General features: G+C 44.2%; 1 long non-coding RNA gene across 1 annotated transcript; it reads right to left on the bottom strand.

The window, feature by feature from the left end:
* Nucleotides 1–15585: 15585 nt before the first annotated feature.
* LOC119088586 lies at nt 15586–17659 on the bottom strand. The gene is made up of 2 exons (XR_005092253.1): nt 17620–17659; nt 15586–16162 (listed from the first exon to the last, which is right to left on the bottom strand). It is a non-coding gene; the product is annotated as an uncharacterized LOC119088586 (long non-coding RNA).
* Between the last annotated feature and the right edge of the window lie 1176 nt (nt 17660–18835).

The raw sequence follows: 18835 nt of genomic DNA, 5'->3' as shown, positions 1-18835 counted from the left end.
CTGGCAAAGCAGCAACAAATACCTTTTGCTATTTTTCACACTGCTGGCCAGGTTCTTTCCAACCCCAGTCAAGCCTGTAAAGTTGATTCATACTCAGTTTCTCTTTAAGCACCATGTGATGGTTCTTCTTGGTTGTCAACTTGACTATATCTGGAATTAATTAAAACCCCCAATGGAGGACACACCTGTGAGGGATTTTTGCTTAATTGAAATGAAAAGATCAACTTCTAGTCTGGAGCTTTGAAGTAGAAAGTCACACCTTTAATTCAGATCTTGAGTTGGCAAGACACACATTTAATCCATATCTAATCTGGACCACTCCTTCTGGAAGCCTATATAAGGACATGGAAGAAGGAGGCACTTGCTCTTTGCCCACTTGCTCTCTCCCTGCTAGCAAGTCCAGTCCTTCACTGGCATTACAGACTACTTCTTTAGGATTCCAGTATATACTGAAAACCAGATGAGACATCCAACCTCATGGACTGAGAAACTACTGGATTCTTGGACTTTCTGTTCATAGTCAGCCAATGTTGGATAGGCTGGACCATAGCCTGTAAGTCATATCTGTCTGTCTGTCTATCACCTTGCTAACACATTAAGGAAACTGCACTACCCTGTCATCCAAAACTGAACAAATCTTAGGAGACAAGCTCAAAATCAAGGGAACTAGATCTGGAAGGATGCCCTAATCAAAAGAATTTCTGGGAAAAACTAATGAGTTCACTCTTTTGTCGAGAGGCCTACAGGGTGCCTGCAAATGGACTGGGTTTCCTTGGTTTCATGGAAGGTATCAAAATTTACACTCAAATTGTATTTTTTCCTTGATTCTACCATGGCCAGCTTTATCATCAACAAATACTTATGTACTATGTGTTTTTCATTGTCTTAAATAATTATAACATAAGCTAGTATAAGAGGAAGTAGGTGGGATACAGAAAATGTATATAAAAAATAAACAGAAAGGCTGAGATAGTCATGCCTTTTGTCTGTCAATGACTTTTTACTAATCTTTAACTCTATATTGTCATGATTCAGAATCATTTTTTTCCACTAAACTTTGAGGACATCCTAATAATTTTTTTAAAGGAAAAGAAAAAATACACTAATATGTGGAAAGCAGTATACTGTAAGGGCTAATGATCAGATCTGCTTCAGGAATTCAAAGGAGAACTAACTTGGGAGTGGGGGAAGAGGGTGTGGAAATGTATTCATGAGACTTGAGTTAAGAAAGACAGGTGCTGAAGATATCCCAGAAGGCACTACTTAAACACATTTGGGAATGTTTCATTATTTAAAACAAAATGGCTAAGTTGAAGAAATGAACAGAAAGATAGGAGGTAAAGTAGGAAAGGAAGACGTTGTTCAGGTCCCTGATCTAGGTTGAGGTATAAAAACTGCATTTTCTAGTCTAAATAGATGGCCACTGAAGTCCAATAAAGCAAAGACCTGCTCTAACAATTGCACTGATTATTTTGTCTGCCTGAAATGAAGCAAAAAGTGCTATTTTTTTCAAATGGTAATTTTTGCAGTGGAGTCTTGTAGCCCTAAGCAGACTGGGCCTCAACTCACTGAGTTGAGCTACAGCTTTTAAAAAGGCTTGAAATGGGGGCAGGACAGGACAAAAGGAGGAGCGAATGAGAAAGATGCATCATGACATGTATGTGTGCTCACCTAAAAGATGACCGCAAAAGGCTTTGTGATGGTGAAACTGTGTTCACCTAAAGTGAACTCTAAAATAGTAAAACTGTTAATATTAGATCTTTAACCTTTTCTTGGGTTGCAGGTTTGTTTTCTTTTCTTTTTGTAGTGTTAGCTGTTAGAGGCTGTGAAGACAGCTTAGTGGTAGAGCACTTGGTTCGTGTGTGTGCAAGAGCCTAGCTTCAGGGCCCAGCATCACACACACACACACACACACACACACACACACACACACACACACAGTAAATCTAATTTTAAAACCTAACATAGTGGCGCATGCCTTTACTCCCAGCACTCAGTAGACAGAGGCAGGAGGATCTCTGTGAGTTCAAGGCCAGCCTGGTTGGTCTGCATAGTGGTTTCTAGGACAGCTCGGGATATACAGAGAGACCCTATCTCAAAAAAACAAGCAAAACCAAACCAAACTACCTAAGTCCTACAAAAATGTAGATGATGAAAATTCTCACCACGACAACCAATATTCTAGTTTCGGTTGCTTTTATCCAAGATTTAGGCCGATAAAAGGAATACAGCTTTTCTACTTCTATTATACATGCCAGTTAGTGTGTTAACTGCACTGGTCTGCATCACGCTCCTTTCAATCAACGGATTTGGGAGAGACTTTACACCAGTACATTGGGTGTTCCCTTGATAACGCCAGTGCAGCCAAGAATACCTTTTATTGTCTTAATCTGGGGGGAAGCAAAGGAAGTGTGAACAAAACTCCAGAAAGAAGCTACCCTGCAAACTGAGCCCTCGGCAAAGCTGACTCTTAAGAGCTGTAGTGACTGGGGTGAGTCCGGGCTGTTACAAGTCCAGGGGCAAATGACCTTGGGCCACCTCAGTCCCCTTAACAGCCATTCACTGGCCTTCTTTGTCGCTGGCTGAAAGCTTTGTGGCTACTGGGTAGGTCACTTGCAATGTACCAATAGGGACTCAGTTTCCCTTCGGTAAACCAGTGGTTTCCACCAACCAAAAGCTAAAAGTGCCATCAGATGACATCTAAGACCTTAGCAAAGGTTTCCCCACTTCATTGTAGCAGCCTGCTTCTTGGATGTCTCTACTTATGGATTTATTCATTTCCTCATTCATTTATTTAGTGTGTGTGCTCACGGGCATGCACGCGAGTGAGCTTAGTGTGCCATCATGCGTATGGAGGTCAGAGAACAGCTTGCGGGTTCTCATTTTCTGTATGGGCCACAGGGGTCAAACTTGGATTGTCAAGCTTGGTGGCAAGTACCTTAATTTGCTGAGCCATCAAACCCCCACGAATTGTGTCTTGATGGATGACTTTCTTTGTTTTGTTACTATAACAACTTCACGAAACTCTTCCATGTTGGGACATGGAATTTGGGATAACCTAAATCTGTGTTCCGGGCCACTGTCACTCATATTTGGCTCCAGGATAAACTATCTTTTCTCCACTTTGGGTTGGGAGCTGTGTTTCGGCGACCACAGAAAATTCTGATATTAATTTTTTGTTTCTTTTTTTTAAAAGCTGTTTTCTAATGCGTAGATTGATTGTCTATGGGAACGAAAGAACAATGTCAGCACACAGAGGATAAAGGAAGGTTACCTCCCCTCCAGAATAGCCAGAGGGTAGGAAAGAGACAATGCCACCCTCTCCCTGGCATAGCCAGAGAGAGCGCTTGACTATGCTGTACCTTCTACCTAATTTTGATTTGCCTGAGATCTGCGTGGCTCTTTTCCTGGTAAATTGCGTATGCTTTGTGTAATAATATTTTGTTTCTAAGGAACATCTTTTGAACTAACACTGGCTGCATGCCTGGTTTTTCTGCCACTGTTAATTTGTATTTCAATAAAAATGCAAATGTTCTTTTCTATAGCCTGTCTCCCTCATTTTTAGGTTTGGCCTAAATTAGATTGAATACTTTTCCAGACTCATTTGCCTTCCTGCGTCAGACCAAAAAAGCCCTTCATTTGGCTTCCGCTTTCCTTCCCTTTGTCAGTGTGCTGGGTTCTTGCCTGGTTTATTTCACTTGCCAGTTCCCTCCTTTCCCAGCTCCGTTCTCTGGCTCATTTCCCTGGTTGTGTGGTGTTGGGGAAAGGACACTGTTTTGCTTGTGAGCTAGCGGCTCGGGGTTTGGTTTCCCCTTTCCCAGTTTCGTTCTGAACGCTGCTGTTCCGAGCTCCTGCCGTGGCTTGAAACAAAGGGAGAATGGTTTGCTGTACAGCACTGTAGGCTGACCTGCTTTGGTTCATCCAAAGGTTCCTTAGCAAGGGTTGCCTAAGGCCATTTCTAGCTCAGACTATGAATCATCTCTCTGCTGGAAGAAACAGTACACAGTCACTACCATCCTATCTCCCAACTCCAACAAAGCATGGAAATCATTTCATTGCAATCAGGGGATAAAGGTGGTATATTGTTATTTTTTTTAAATTACATTTATTTATTTTGTGTGTGTGTGTGTGTGTGTGTGTGTGTGTGTGTGTGTGTAGACAAGTACAAAGGTGTGGAGATCCGAGGACAGCCTGAGGATTCTCAGCTTTCACCATGTGACTCCCAGGACTCAAAGGTTGTCAGGCTTGGCAGCAAGCAACTTTACCCACTGAGCCGTCATTCTCCTGCCTCAGACCAAAGAGCCCCCTCCTCCATCTGGCTTTCACTTTCATTCTCATTGTCAGTGTGCTGGGTTCTTGCCTGGTTTATTTCACTTGCCAATGTCTTCCTTTCACAGCTCTGTTCTCTGGCTCTCTTCTCTAGGCAGCATTTTGCCTCTTGTTTTCGTTTTTAAGAGTCAGGGTTTTTGATAGTAAAACGGCACTGGTCGGTGGCGGTAGTTACCGGTGGAAAAGTAATGGTCCATGGCCACAACTATCAGAATTAGAAAGAGCTTTAATAAAAGGGAAGGGTGGGTGGAGGAAAGCGGGGGGGGGGGGGGGGGGGGGGGGGGGGGGGGGGGCAGGCCTGGGGGAGGGAGCAGAGCAGAGCAGAGAGGAAACACAGAAAGAGAGGGTGGGGGTCCGAGTCCTGCTTTTTGTAAGGCGGGGATTGCATGACCTCATGGTGGGTACGTAGTTGCCAGTGCCCGCTGATGATGTAAGACGCTGCACATGTACAGGATCCTAACAGTTTTACATAGGCCGGACTGGCCTTAAAGTTTTTATGTAGCTGAGGATGACCTAGAACTCCTGATCTTTCTCCCTCCACCTCCTGCATGCTCAGATCACAAGCATATGCCGTAATGACCGGCGGCTTCAGGTGTTATTTTTAGCACAGGTGTTTTAAATATTCTCACTCTGAACGTAATGAAACGCTAGGGAGCATCTCAAGCTCTTGAGATGCAAAACTGAGTAAAAAGTTTCGGGTGGGTGGCCATTGGGTTTCCTTGGGTGCCGGCTGCTCTTCTCCCTCACAAATAGACAGGGGCAGTTAGTCCCAAAGACGGGAGAAGAAAGACTGCCAACTCAAATCATCATGGCCACATGAATTCAAGCAAGCAATTAATTAAAAAAGCTTTGTTATTTGTGTACACGGGCTGCCTCCCCCTAAGGCGGGGCTCGAGAGGTCAGTATGGAATATGAGAAAGACAAGGCCTTTAAAGCTCAGGAGCTGGGGTTTCAAATGGGGGATTTGGAGGGCAAGATAGGTGGGGTCACAGGAGCAGAGCATCATAAACAAAAACATGCTTGCAAGGTAGACCAAGCAAGGTAGTCACGGGTGGTCATATAACTTTCATAACAAAGGTAGGCTTGCAAGATGGTTATAAACAACTCTTTGAAACAAAAACATGATTGCCATTCCTGGAACATGCAGCACAGAATCATTTGTAGTTAAGGTTAAAGGTGGGTGTAGCCCAATCCCTGAGAAACAGAGGTTTAATCATAAACAGGAATGAACCAAGCTTATGGTGATATTTTAGTTGAGCTGAAATGTGATTTTATTTGTATGTTAATAAATAAAGTTGCCTGGGGGTCAGAGCTTATAGCAAGCCATTTAGCAGAAGTCTGGCAGTGGTAGCACATGCCCTTAATCAGATCACATGGCAAGCAGAGTCTGTGTGTTCAAGGACACAGCCAGCATTGGAGACACACGCCTTTAATCTCAATACCAACCATAGAGACCTGGAGGTCTGTATAGACAGGCAGTGACAATGAGGTCATATGGTTGGGTTTACAACCAATGAGAAGGCAGAACAGAAAGGTCAATAAAAGGACAGACACACAGGAAGTAGGTCTCTTTTTGAGGGGAAGGATGACAGTAACAGCAAGGGGTAAGAAGGTGGTCTTAGCTCTTGGCTGCTGCTCGATCTCTGGGCTTTTAACTCTGCATTTGGCTCTGTGTTTCTTACTTAATAAGACCGTTCAGAATTACATCTACACAAGCTTGTCTTTACTATAAGATGTCTTTTTAAGCCTAAGACGGAGGCAGGCTAATTCTTCAGAATCACTAGTAGGCACCCTCAGACTTATGGAGTACCTTTGCCCTGATCAACCAGCCTGCCTCCATCATCATCACTATGACTCTGCCGGTGTTTGTCAACAGTATGGCTGTTGGCTTTGCAGAACCATAATGTTTATTTACAATTCTGTACTGCTTTTATCTTGTGCATTTTTTTCTACTGGTTTTGAACTTCAGTCTTTTTCAAAATTTACCTTTACTTATTGTAGAGGGGCATGAATGAGCCACAGCGCACATGTGGAGGGTTCTCTCATTTATCTGTCTAGAGCTTGGGTATTGAAGGCAGGTTGTGCTTGGCGGCAAATGTCCTTCCCCACTGAGCCATCTTGCCCACCTCACCCATTCTATTCATTAATTATGTGGTGCTAGAGTGCTAAGCAAACACTCTATCACAGAGCTATCTCAGCCCATAACTGTATCCTTCCAATAATAACACTGTAGCTCGAATTATATTTGGTCTTAATAATAAAAACCCAGAGGCAGATATCAGGGTGAAAGTTGAAAGATCAGAGCAGCCAGCCACTAGAAAGACTTCTTACCTCTAGGAATCCTCAGACTGAAAGGGGCCGAGCTCCTGTCTCTACCCTGCCTTGTTACTTCCTCTCTCCGCCCAGCTATATCACTTCCTGTTTCCTCCTCCCAAGTGCTGGGATTAAAGGTGTGTGCCACCACTGCCTGGCCTCTAGTGGTTAACTCTGGACTCTGATCTCCAGGCAAGCTTTATTTGTTAGAGCACAAACAAAATATCACCACACAAAATGTGTTATAAAAGGAAAACAGATGTACTAACATGTACTCAGGTGGGAATGCCAGGAAGTATGTGCATATGTGTACCTATATACACACACTTGTAAGCACACATATGCAGCTCTGCAACTCACAGTCAGTGTCGTTTATTAAACCTCAAGGAAGTCTAAGCATTCTCATATTCTTGTCAGGGCCCCTGGAATTGTTTTAGGATGCTGATGAGAAATGCCCCCACAGACTCACAGTTTTGAACACTTGGTATCTAGTGGGCAAGGATTTGAGGAGGTCACGGAACCTTTAGCAGGTACAACCTTGTTGGAGGAAATACATCACTGGGGGAGGGATTTGACTCCACCTCCTGCTGACTTTCTCTGCTTTCTGTGTGTGGTTGGAGATCTCTCAGCTTTTTCCCCTGCCCACCTCTGGTGCCGCGCCTCCCTCATCGTTATGGACTCTCCCTCTGTGACTGTGAGACAAAATAAACTCTTTTCTTCCAGAAGTTACTTTTGGTCATGGTGTTTTATCATAACCACATATCATAAAAGGTAGAGTACGCGTATTCATTTACTTCAGTGACCTAGTGTTGGGAGTTTAGAGAAAAGCCACGTGACAGTGTTGCGGTTGTCACATTTAAATTAAGGGAGTCAGACTACAAATAAATGCAAGTGTAAAAATTATCTAAGTTAATAATAAGCAAAAAGGAAAATATTGGGGCCTGAAGAGATGACTCCACAATTAAGAACAATCACTGCTCTTGCCAAGGACCCAGGACTGGTTCCCAACCTGCATGGTGGATCACGGCCACCTGTAACTCTAGTTCCAGAGGACCCAGTGCCCTCATTTGACATCTGCAGGCTCAAGCACTCATGAGTTGCATGTAAGTACAACCAGTCATGCACACACACACACAAAATATTTTTTTTTTAAAGAACAAGGAGAAAATAATAAAGCCAGATGTGGTATACACTTGTAACTCAGGTCTTTGGGAGGTAGAGACAGGAGCATCAGGAGTTCAAGGCTATATAAGTTACTTTTTATAACTTATTGCTGTGATAGGACATTGTGACCAAGGCAACTTATAGAAGGAAGAGTTTATTGGGGCTTATGGTTCCAAAATGCTAGAATCCATGATGGTGGAGCAAAGGCAGCATGAGGTAGGTATAGCAGCTGGGGCAGAAGCTGAGGTTTTGCCTCTTAAATTGCGAGCACAAGACTTGTGTGAGCTTGCGTGTGCATGTGTGTGTGCGTGCGCGCGTGTGTGCGTGCGTGCGTGCGTGCGTGCAGCCCCCCCCCCCACACACACAGAAGAGAGAGAAAACTGGGAATAGCATGTGACTTTTGAACCTCATTTCCAGTGACATACTTCCTAGAGCAAGGCCAGACTTCCTAAACTTTCTCAAAAAGTGCCACCAGCCAGGGACCAAGTATTTAAATACTTAAGACTATCCCCTTCAAACTGCTACAGAGGAGGAAGAAAAAAAGAATAAAAAATCAAATCAAGACAATGAAGAAAAGACAAACCAAAAACAAGTACAGAGGTGGTTGCTTCTTGGAGCAGCATCTTTTTCCTGAGCCATTGTGGCTTTTCACTGGGCAGCAGGATTCCTTCAAGCCAAGAAAACTGTGGGAACGGGCTAAACTCATGAGAAGCCACACAAGAGAAAGGATCACCAACCTTCTGCCCCACAGCTGACCAATGAAGCTGCCCCGAAGGATCCCTGTGCCTGCCTATCTGAGGTATGTGAGAGGTTTCCAGTGTCTCCCCCACATCACTTCTCCAGAAGAGTGAAGAAGACTTCCTGGAACTCAGAACCAACCTGGGGCTTCAGAGTGTATTATCTGTGGTTTGAGGAGCTATTACAGCCTGCCTGGTGGGTCTGTGTGAAGATGCAATCTGTGCACATGCCTAACTTGAAAATAAAAACTGCAGGGCTTAGGGGAGATGGCTTGATAGTCAAGAGCACTTCCTGCTCTTGCAGAGGACTGGACTTCATTCCAAGTGTGAATGTCAGATAGCTCACAACTGCTTGCACCCTCAACTCTGGAGGATCTGATATCTCTGGTCTCCTTGGGACCCTGCACTCACATTCACACACCCATACTCAGGCACACAGACATACACATAGTTTTTTAAAATTTAATCTTTTAAAAATAAATAAACAGTTACAATGAGATAACACTTCACTGGGGACTTGGCTCAATGTTGCATTTGCCTTGACCCTGAAATCCATCCTTAGCACTGAAGACGATGACCTGTGAGATAGCATTTCCACTTGCTAGAACGGCTGTGATAAATAAGACCAATATTAACAAGTGTTGACAAAGATGCCAAGAAACAGTGCACTCCCCTGTTGCTAGCAGGACTGAAAGTTGGTTTGACTGACCATTTTAGAAAGCAAGTTGGTCATTTTCAAAATGTTTAGCACAAGGGGCTGGATAGATTACTCAGTGGCTAAGAGTACTGGATGCTCTTCCAGAGGTCCCAGGTTCAAGTCCCAGCACAGATGCAGTCCTTCACAACCATCTTTAACTATAGTTTTAATGAACCTTGATTCTGGCCTCTGTGGGCACTTCTGGAATGTGGTGCAAAAAGCATACACATAAAATAAAAATAAAGCTCAGCATGAGGTCCACGCTTAGCTACACCTTTTTAGGCAGGTAACCATGGATCAATGTGCCAGGCCAAGTCAGCTGGTTAAAAGATACACCAAACCTAATGGAAAGAATTCCAGATTGCTCTGGCCACAGCAATAGAATGTTCTTTAATGGGGTCAATGGCATATTTGGGAAACGAGTCCCATGCCTATTATGTTCTTGTGGGTGTGGTATTTCATCCTAGGGTCAAGAAAGGAGGTGTGAAGAGATCATGATGTCAAAACTTGCCTGTGTATTTTATGCTTGCCTTCTCTCCCTCCTTCTAAGATTTTCCTATTTCCACAGCTTACATATTTGAATGTTTGGTTTCCAGTTGTTGGTGTGTTTAGGAAGGATTAGGCGATGTGGTCTTGCTGGAGGAGGTGTGTCACTGGGGTGGGCTTTGAGGTTTCACAAGCCCAGGCCAGCCCCAGTCTCACTTTCTTTCTGTCTCCATCTTGCAGACCATATGTAGGTGCTCAGCGTCTGCTTGAGGGCTATGCCTGCCTACCTCCCGCTCTGCTCCCCGCCATGATGGCCACAGGGATTCACCCTTTGAAACTGTAGGCAAGCCTCCAATTAAATGCCTTTTTAAGTTGCTTTGGTCATGGTGTTTCATCACAGCAACAGAAGAGTAACTAAGGCACATGTACAGAGAGACATTCACAGTAGCACTATTCATGATAGATGAAACCCAGAAATAACCGAAGTGTCCATCAGTGAGTGGATGAATACATTTCTGTGTATGTTGGCCTGTACGATGGCATACCAAACCACTGACACAGATCTCAACATATGCTAAGTAAGTGATCATGGACTTGTGATTCTATGTACATAGAATGTTTATAGAGATAAAAAGCAGATTAGTGGTTTCTTGTAGTTCAGAATTGAACAACAGTTAATATCCTAAAGATCTCATCTGTAGTACTAAAATAGTCTAGGAATGACTGAAGGTGATAGTTGCAACACTAAATAACGTATCTAAAAATCACTGGTTGTACACATGAAACAGGTGAATTTCATCGTATGCAATACACCCTAATAAGATGTATGTAGTCGAAAGTTTTCTCCAGTCCCAAGTTCCTCTGGTCCCACTCGACCCCGTGGTCCGGCAGCCATTTATAAAATAATCATTCAGAGGCTGAATATTATTTACAACTGTATGGTCTATGGCAGACCTCTTGGTAGCTAGCTCTTATATCTTAAATTAACCAATTGCTGTTAATCTGTGCATTGCCACCTAGCTTCATGACTTACTGGTACTTTCACATCTTGCTTCTCTTGGTGGTGGCTCACAGCATCTCTCTCCTCTCCTTTCTTCTCTCTGTATATCTTCTTGGAATTCCTGCCTGCCTCTAAGCTGCCTTGCCATAGGCCAATGCAGCTTTATTTATCAACCAATCAGAGCAACACATATTCACAGCATACAAAAAGACATCCCACAGCAGATGCTTTATATTATTTATTTGCTTAAGACAAGATCTCCCTCAATAGCCTAGGATGGCCTCAAACTCACATCGATCCTCCTGTCTCAGTCTTCTAAGAGCTGAGATTATAAATACACATCATTTCACCTACCTTAATAAAATGGATTGGGAGCTGGGCGTGGTAGCGCACACCTTTAGTCCCTGCACTTGGAAGGCAGAGGCAGGTGGGTCTCTGAGTTTGATGCCAGCCTGGTCCACATGTAGAGGGAACTGCAGGACAGCTAGAGCTACAAGAGAAATCTTGTCCTGAAAACGTCAAAATAAATAAAATGGATTGGGGCTGGGGGAAGACAAGTGATAATGTACTACTGGTCCTTGCAGACTCTGGTGGATAGAGGAGGACTGTGACTCCCACAGTTACACAGTACCTCTCAGGTGCTGCTTAGGAACCACTTGGCTGGATTAGCATCAGTGAGGTAAAACTAGATCTTGGGGCTGCAGCAAGGAGCCATCCCTGTAGGCAAAGTCAACACTGAGATTCCCAAGACACATTCCAGAGAGGAGTAGAGCCGTATCCAAGGTCAGACATCATCAGGTCTTCACCCGCTTTATTGTTACTTTAACGCTCTGATTTGAGAACATCACAACTTAAAACAAATATTAGAAAGGAATGAGTGGCTAATGCTGAAAAATATATTGCATATATGGATGAAATTGTCAAAGAATACATAAAAAATAATTTAAAGAAAAAGTATCATATCTACGTTGTTAGCTCTCTTCATAGCAAATGTTGGTGATTGTGCTGGTATTCCTGACTATTGCTTGGCAGAAGGTTTCACTCATTTCTTTCCATGTCCCCACAATTTCCCACCTTTCTATCCTGCCTCAAATAAAGAACTTATTACTATAATAACAATATTATTAATTATAGTAATTAATATTAATTATACACAATGGATAATTTATATAATAAATCACTGTTATTGTTTTATGTGATGGAAAATACTTTGGAACAGAAAGATGTCAACCAATGGGGACTTGAGTGTGACATGGAACAGGGCAGAGAAGTGAGGAACCTCACAAAGGCTGCAACATCAGCACGTGTAAAGAGCAGGCTGGCAAACAGGAAGGCTGGAACTCCCAGCAGAATCCCACTAAATCTGGCCACTGGCATCAGTGCCAAGCACTCAAAAGTGTCTGGCATTGACCTGTGGCTCATTATAATACAAATACACACACACTTGCTCAGGGGATACACTGACTAAGGAAGAATTGAAAGACGGAGAAAGTGATGTACATGAAAATGAAGGGATCCCCTCACTCCAGAGTCTGGGTGAAATCTCCAGCCAGCTGAAGGTCAGATTTCCTGACACAGCGCTGGTGATGAGTCTCAGTAGGCTAAAAAAAAAAACACTTGTAAGCAAACTTGAGGACCCAAGTTCAATCCCTGCATCCCATGGTGGAAGGAGAGGAACAATTTGAGAACGTTTTCCTCCGACCTCCAGATGTGTGCTGAGGCTCACACACATGCACACACACCCCTGCATTCAAACAACATACACACAACAACAATAATAAATTTTAAAAATAATTCTAACACAATGAACATTTATTACGGCCTTGTTCTTTTCCCAGTTTTAAACCCACATTTTCTAGAAAACCCCAACCACTATTCATCATAAAAGGTATTTCCCATCCCCCTTATATACCCCTAGTGGTTCTGGCTTTGCTTTATTAGATTATTATTCCATCAGAGACATGTCTGGAGCCACTTTTATTTTAAAAATAATGATAATAAGGGCTAGAAAAGAAATGGCTCAGTGATTAAGAATATTGGCTGCTCTTCCAGAGAACTGGTGTTCGAGTCCCAGCCCCCACATGATGGTTCACAACGGTCTGTAACTCCAGTTCTAGGGGATCCAATCAATGCCCTCCTCTGGCTTCTGAGGGCATCAGGCATGCACTTGTTTACTCTCTCTCCAGCAAAGCTCTTTCCATTTTTAATGACAGCTCCTTTCATATTGGAAAAAGCTCATCCTGGTTTGATTTATTTTTTTCTGATTGAAGCCAAGGATCCAGTTTTACTCAAGACCTCTAAAAAAATGAAGAGAACTTCCCAGACTGCTGGAGGTGACAGCGTGGAGCTGCACCTCTGTTTCTGATGCTGTTCATATGAGATGCACAACGATGCATAAAGTTGTGAGTAGAACTGTGTGCAACAGAGCACACACGGAAAGCCTGCGGTATGCAAATGAGCCCAAAGTGACAAGAGCAGGAAGTACAAACTGGTCAGCCAGTCTTCAGGAAGGGACCTTGGAATCAAGCAGTTCTAGTTCTTATCCTTGGTCACAGGCCAGAAATATCCTTGGTTATGACTTTGGCCAGAGGCAAAGCTTTCCAGAAGAGAGCGCCCTAGCTCCTTACTGGTTTCTTGTGATCTTTTTCCATTCCTCTTTACACAACAGATGAGCACCTCAACACTCACCCACCCACCCCCACTCCCGTCTTGGAAACTACGTGTGAGGATCTGATTGAAACTGAGAAGCACCTGGACCCCTTGTTGGTCCGCCACTGTCCTGATGGGCTACCTGTGCCTCACCGGGTTTAGGCCATCACTCCCGTAAAACAGTTCCCAGTAGCTGCTCGATGGTGCTGGCCTCACAGACAACAGCCTGTGAATTTCATTCCTTGAGTTGGTGAGACAAAGACGCCATTGGATTCCTTTAATGTTGTGGATGAGAAAGCTTCTTTCATTCTCAGAGATCACAATTGTCCCCGTTTTACAGGGACATTTTCTTTTCTTCTTTTTTTGAGACAGGGTCTAACTATGTAGACCAGGCTGGCCTCAAACTCAGAGATGGCCTGCCTCTGCCTTCTGTATGCTGGGCCTAAAGGTGTGTACCACCATGCCCGGCATGGACCAACCTTCTATTTTCCTGCTTAAACTTTACCTTCTTCATCTTCCCCTTCCTGCCCTCTGAACTCAGCTCTGTACCAAAGGTCGGAGGTTTGATGGGCGCTGGTCCCTATCTCTCCCCTTTGACACACTCCCCTTTTTGTCCAGGTTTGTATGCTAGTGTGAATGAAAACTCCTGAAAAAAAGCTTTGCCTGCAGAAACTGGTTGGCTGATTAGAATTTCAGTCCTGTGGAGAGACTGGAATGTTGCAGGTCCGGATGCTAACGACCTTATCTTGAGCTAAGTTTTAGCCACAGTCCCGCCCCACTGAATTCCTTGACCACCTCCGTGTCTGAGTGAATAACATGTTGTAACTAATAGGGAAAAAAAAATCTTTTAGAATCTATTAACTTAGCAGACCACTAGCTTCCACCAACCTGAAAGCGAAACATGTCATCAGATCCATCTTGGGCCTGTAGGAAAGCTCCCCCATCTCACTGGCCCTGTCTCTCTGATGGACCCACCAGTGTATTTTAAACTTGCTTTGATTTATGGCTTTCTTTGTTCTGTAAAACTATGAAACTTCATGAAATTGCTTCCACATTGGAACACTGATTTTGGGGTGCCTTAAGTCTGTCTACTCAAGCCACGATGACTTAAAATGGCTGCAGAATGAACTATCTCTTTTTCCCTTTAAGATAAGAGCTGTGGTTTTTTGCGTTGACCTTCTCCCTGCCTTCCTTTCTACGGCTAGGGCCCTTGTGAGCAGAGAGAACCTAGGCGGGCAGAGTTGTGTGGGGCCTACACTGTGCCTCTTAAGAGCCACCCACTGCCAGCGTTGACTGATTTAATGCTCCTTCTGATACTGTGTGGAGGCATAGGACCGGGTTTCTTTTCTCTACCAATGAAATGGTTAAAAGGCAGGTCAAGTTTGGAAGTCAAGCAAATGCAACGTTTATTAAAGGGGGACACATTGTTTAAGAGTTTAAAAGAAAAGCCTCCCAAACGGTAAATTTCAGCAGCTTCCCAGAGCAGGAAAATTGAGGGGAAAAGCAGAAAAGGTCATTTGAGTCAAGCTGGTTTAGAGGTCAGCCACAGGGCAGCAGGCAGCTTCATAGACTGAGCAAGGAAGCCCGAAGTGCCTGGAAAAGGCATATATGTAGGTTTCCGGTCAAACAAACAGGAAAACAGAAAGCAGGGTAAGTTGCAACTTTCTGAGTCAGCACTAGGCGGAACCTCACCCAGCTAAGCAACAAGACCCAGACTTCCTTCCCTTCCAGCTCCTGTAGTCACACTCGCCAGGCTGGGCTGCAGTCCCACCCAACCCCCCCATCCTCACTGTCCACTTGGCTGCCTTGGGCTCCTGGCTACAGCAGGCTAGCCCTTGCTCTCCAAACATCCCCCCACCCCCACCCCATCTGATCTTCTCCATGTCCCATGAGGAAGGGGGAACCTTAGACTTTGTTTAAATTTCAATACCCCCATCACTGCTGTCACCCCTATCCCAAGTGACTGCCCCTCAGCCCCACCATGTAGTCCTGGCCGGCCTGGGATTCTCAGAGATCTCTTTGTCTCTGCCCTCCTGAGTGCTGGGATTAAAGGCAAATGCTGTTAATCCCCAAGATGGGAGGAGCAAAATCAAGGAACCAAATCATCCTGGCCAAATTAATTAAAGCAAGCAATTAATAAAAGTAAGCTTTTTAAATCGTGCACATGGGCTGCCTCCCCCTAAGATGGTGTTCAAGAGGTCAGCACTGGACAAGGGCAAGATAAGGATTTTTATAGCTCAGGGGTAGGGGGTTTCCAAATGGGGGATTTGGAGAGCAAATAGGCAGGGGTTACAGGAGCAGCATAATAAGGTGGTCATAACAGCCTTTTGAAACAAGGTAGGGTTGCAAAGTGGTCATAACAACTAAAGGCATGGTTGTCATTTCCAGGAATAGGCAATACAGAACCGTTTGTAGTCAGGGTTCCCTGAGAAACAGAGGTTTGATCATAAACAGGAATGAATCTAGTTTGTCTTTACTATAAGATGGCTTTTAAGCCTAAGATGGAGGCAAGCTGGTCCATAAGTGCCACCACACCTGGCCCAGATTTATCTCCTGCAGACTGTGGAGAGGTATAGGAAGACAGGAAAGAGATTCTCCTGAAGAGCAGAAGAGCTCTAAAAATAAGAACTTGAAGGGGCTGGAAAGCTGGTTCGGTGCTTAAGATCAGGGCTGCCCTTCCAGAGGACTGGTTTCAGTTCCCGGCATCTGCATGGTAGCTCACAGCCATCTCCGGTCCCTGGGGATCCGATGTCCTCTTCTGGCCGGTGTAGGGGAAACCTCCCATGCCTACAAACATTTTTTTTTTTTTTAATAATTAAAAAAAAAAGAAGATGTTGCTGGTAATATTCTGAAGAGCTGAGTCAGAGACCAGGGAATTACTGGTTAGGCTTTACAGAGAAACTTTTTACCCGTGATGTCTAAAATACTTTTCAAGTCGTGTCATCCAAAACATTAGGGCTGGGTTGATTCACAGAGTGGGATGTCACAGCACTGCTGAGTTACATTAATTACATCGTCACAGACCTGTTTCTTTTGACCTGCTGCAGGGTGAGATCCAAGGGCTGGGTCTCCGGAGACCAGGCTCCAGAGAAACATGAAAGAGCAACTTCTTAGCTTAGTGACCGAGAAACCCTCAACCCTCAAGCCAGCGTTTCTGACTCAGATGATAGGTGGGGTAGGAACCTTTGTGGGTGGGATCCTTGTGCACTCGGTGGTGAAGGAAGCCATTTGTTCTGGTAGAGCAGTTTAAGGGGCCGTTTTGTGTGGGCAGTAGTTCCCGAAAGAAGTGTTTGGAGGAGGCTGAAGGAACTAGTGATTCCCATTGAGGAATGTGGTCTGTAAGGGGTTTATTTTGCTGAGTCCCAGATGCAAGGGTGTAGTGGGAAACAGCCGAGAGACCGAAGAATAAGTCTTTGTGTTGCTTAAGTTTTATATAAATACTATATGGATACAAAAGCAATACATATGAATGTAGAACAATTCACAATATAACAACAAAAAGAACCCATCCTCCCAGCCAAATACATTCTTAGGAGTTATAAGTGAGCCCATATTTGGGGGACAATGTTTTATACATATTTGTCATTGACGTTTTAGGCAGAACATCCTTACGCTTAGGGAAGATCATGTGATGAGCACTCTTGTGCCTTTCACCTAATTCCTTACCTCACTGACTACTCAGGTACTACCTCACCCCAGGCCATTTGAAAATAAGTCTCTGCAGACACCCTGTTGGTTCACCTTTGGCTACTTTGGCATGCCTCGGCAAGGACAAGGCTTTTCTCTCAGATAACCTCACCATGATTCTGCCCATTCTGCTGGATCCTTGTCTTAATTATCAGTCTGTCTTATGACAGTTCTAAATTCTTTCCTTCTTCTTACTTCTCTAGCTCTTGTCTTTTGAAAGTGCAACCGCGGTTGTTTATCTAGGCAGCCAGGGCAAAACAGTGTAGTCTACTGTAGCAGGAATCTTAAAAGTTCTTATTAATAAAATCAAACCTGCCGGGCGGTGGTGGCGCACGCTTTTAATCCCAGCACTCGGGAGGCAGAGGCAGGCGGATCTCTGTGAGTTCGAGGCCAGCCTGGTCTCCAAAGTGAGTTCCAGGAAAGGCGCAAAGCTACACAGAGAAACCCTGTCTCGAAAAACCAAAAAAAAAAAAAAAAAAAAAAAATCAAACCCGAGGCCAGTTATTGGGGTGAATACTGGAAGGTCAGAGAGACAGAACAAGCCACAGCTATCTCACCTCACCAGTTCCTCAGCTGGTCTTGCTTGTTTCCTCAGACTGGAAGCCTCTGAGTCCTCATCCAGAATAAATCCCAGCTGAACTGTGCTGCTTCAAAGACTGAAAGCTTAACCAGCCAAATGCTTAACCAGCCAAATGCTTAACCAGCCAAATGCTTAACCAGCCAAATGCTTCTAGTTTCTGGTCCTCACGCCTTATATACCTTCCTGCTTTCTACCACCACTCTCTGGGATTAAAGGCTTGCTTCCTGGGATTAAAGGCGTGAGTCACCATGCCTGGCTGTTTCCAATGTGGCCTTGAACTCAAAGAGATCCACAGGGATTTCTGCCTCTTGAATGCTAGGATTAAAGGCATGTGCTATCACTGCCTAACTAGTGGCTTTTCTGTTCTCTGACCCCAGATAAGTTTATTAAGGTACACAATATTTTGGGGAACACAATACCATCACAGTCTACAGTCTTGGGGGATTAGAATGAGACTGGGAAAGTGTGTCTGGTAGCCTGAGACCTAAGAATCTAGGAAGGATGACGGAAAGGCATCTTTGTGTAGACATGTCTAATGTTTTTTCCCACCCATGGAGTTCATCTCAACTCCCTTTCTCCAGACACTGCCCTGGGATCTCTGACTCCTCAGCTATCCTAACTCCTATGTCAGTATCTGCCAATCAAGTGAACTTGACCTTTGGTCTCATGAAAGTTCTGAAAAGGTGGTTTTTTTCACTGATAAATTGTTCTCTTCCTAGGCTTTGTAACTGACCATCAAGCTGATGGGAGTGAGCGGCTTGTTGATCAGGTGCCCTTACCCAGAAGCCCATGGACTTCCCAAGGAAAGGAAGGGCTAGTTTCTCAGATATCAGATGCCTTGACAATCATTGTTAATGAAGAGAAAATATGTCTCTCCAGCCTGAAATTACTTCTGCTGTGATGATTCTTTGTGTAGGGATGGGGGATATGACTTATAAATTGAGGAGTATCATCTATATTTCTTGACTTGAGTGGAGGGTTGTGGTTTTTTTTGTTTGTCTTTTTTTAGTTTTTGCTACACGCTCTCACTATGTAACTCCTGCTGGTCTGGAAGTCACTATATAGACCAGGCTGCCTTCACGCACAGAATACAGCCTGCCTCTGCCTCCTGAGTGCTGACACTAAAGGGGTGCACAACCCTAGCTTTTTGGGGCAAGAGGGTTGAGGCAGGTTTCTCTGTGTAGCCCTGGCTG

This window comes from Peromyscus leucopus, chromosome 9 (genome assembly GCF_004664715.2).
Source record: "Peromyscus leucopus breed LL Stock chromosome 9, UCI_PerLeu_2.1, whole genome shotgun sequence".
Classification (NCBI taxonomy): Eukaryota; Metazoa; Chordata; class Mammalia; order Rodentia; family Cricetidae; genus Peromyscus; species Peromyscus leucopus.
This window is presented reverse-complemented; position numbering and strand designations above follow the sequence as displayed.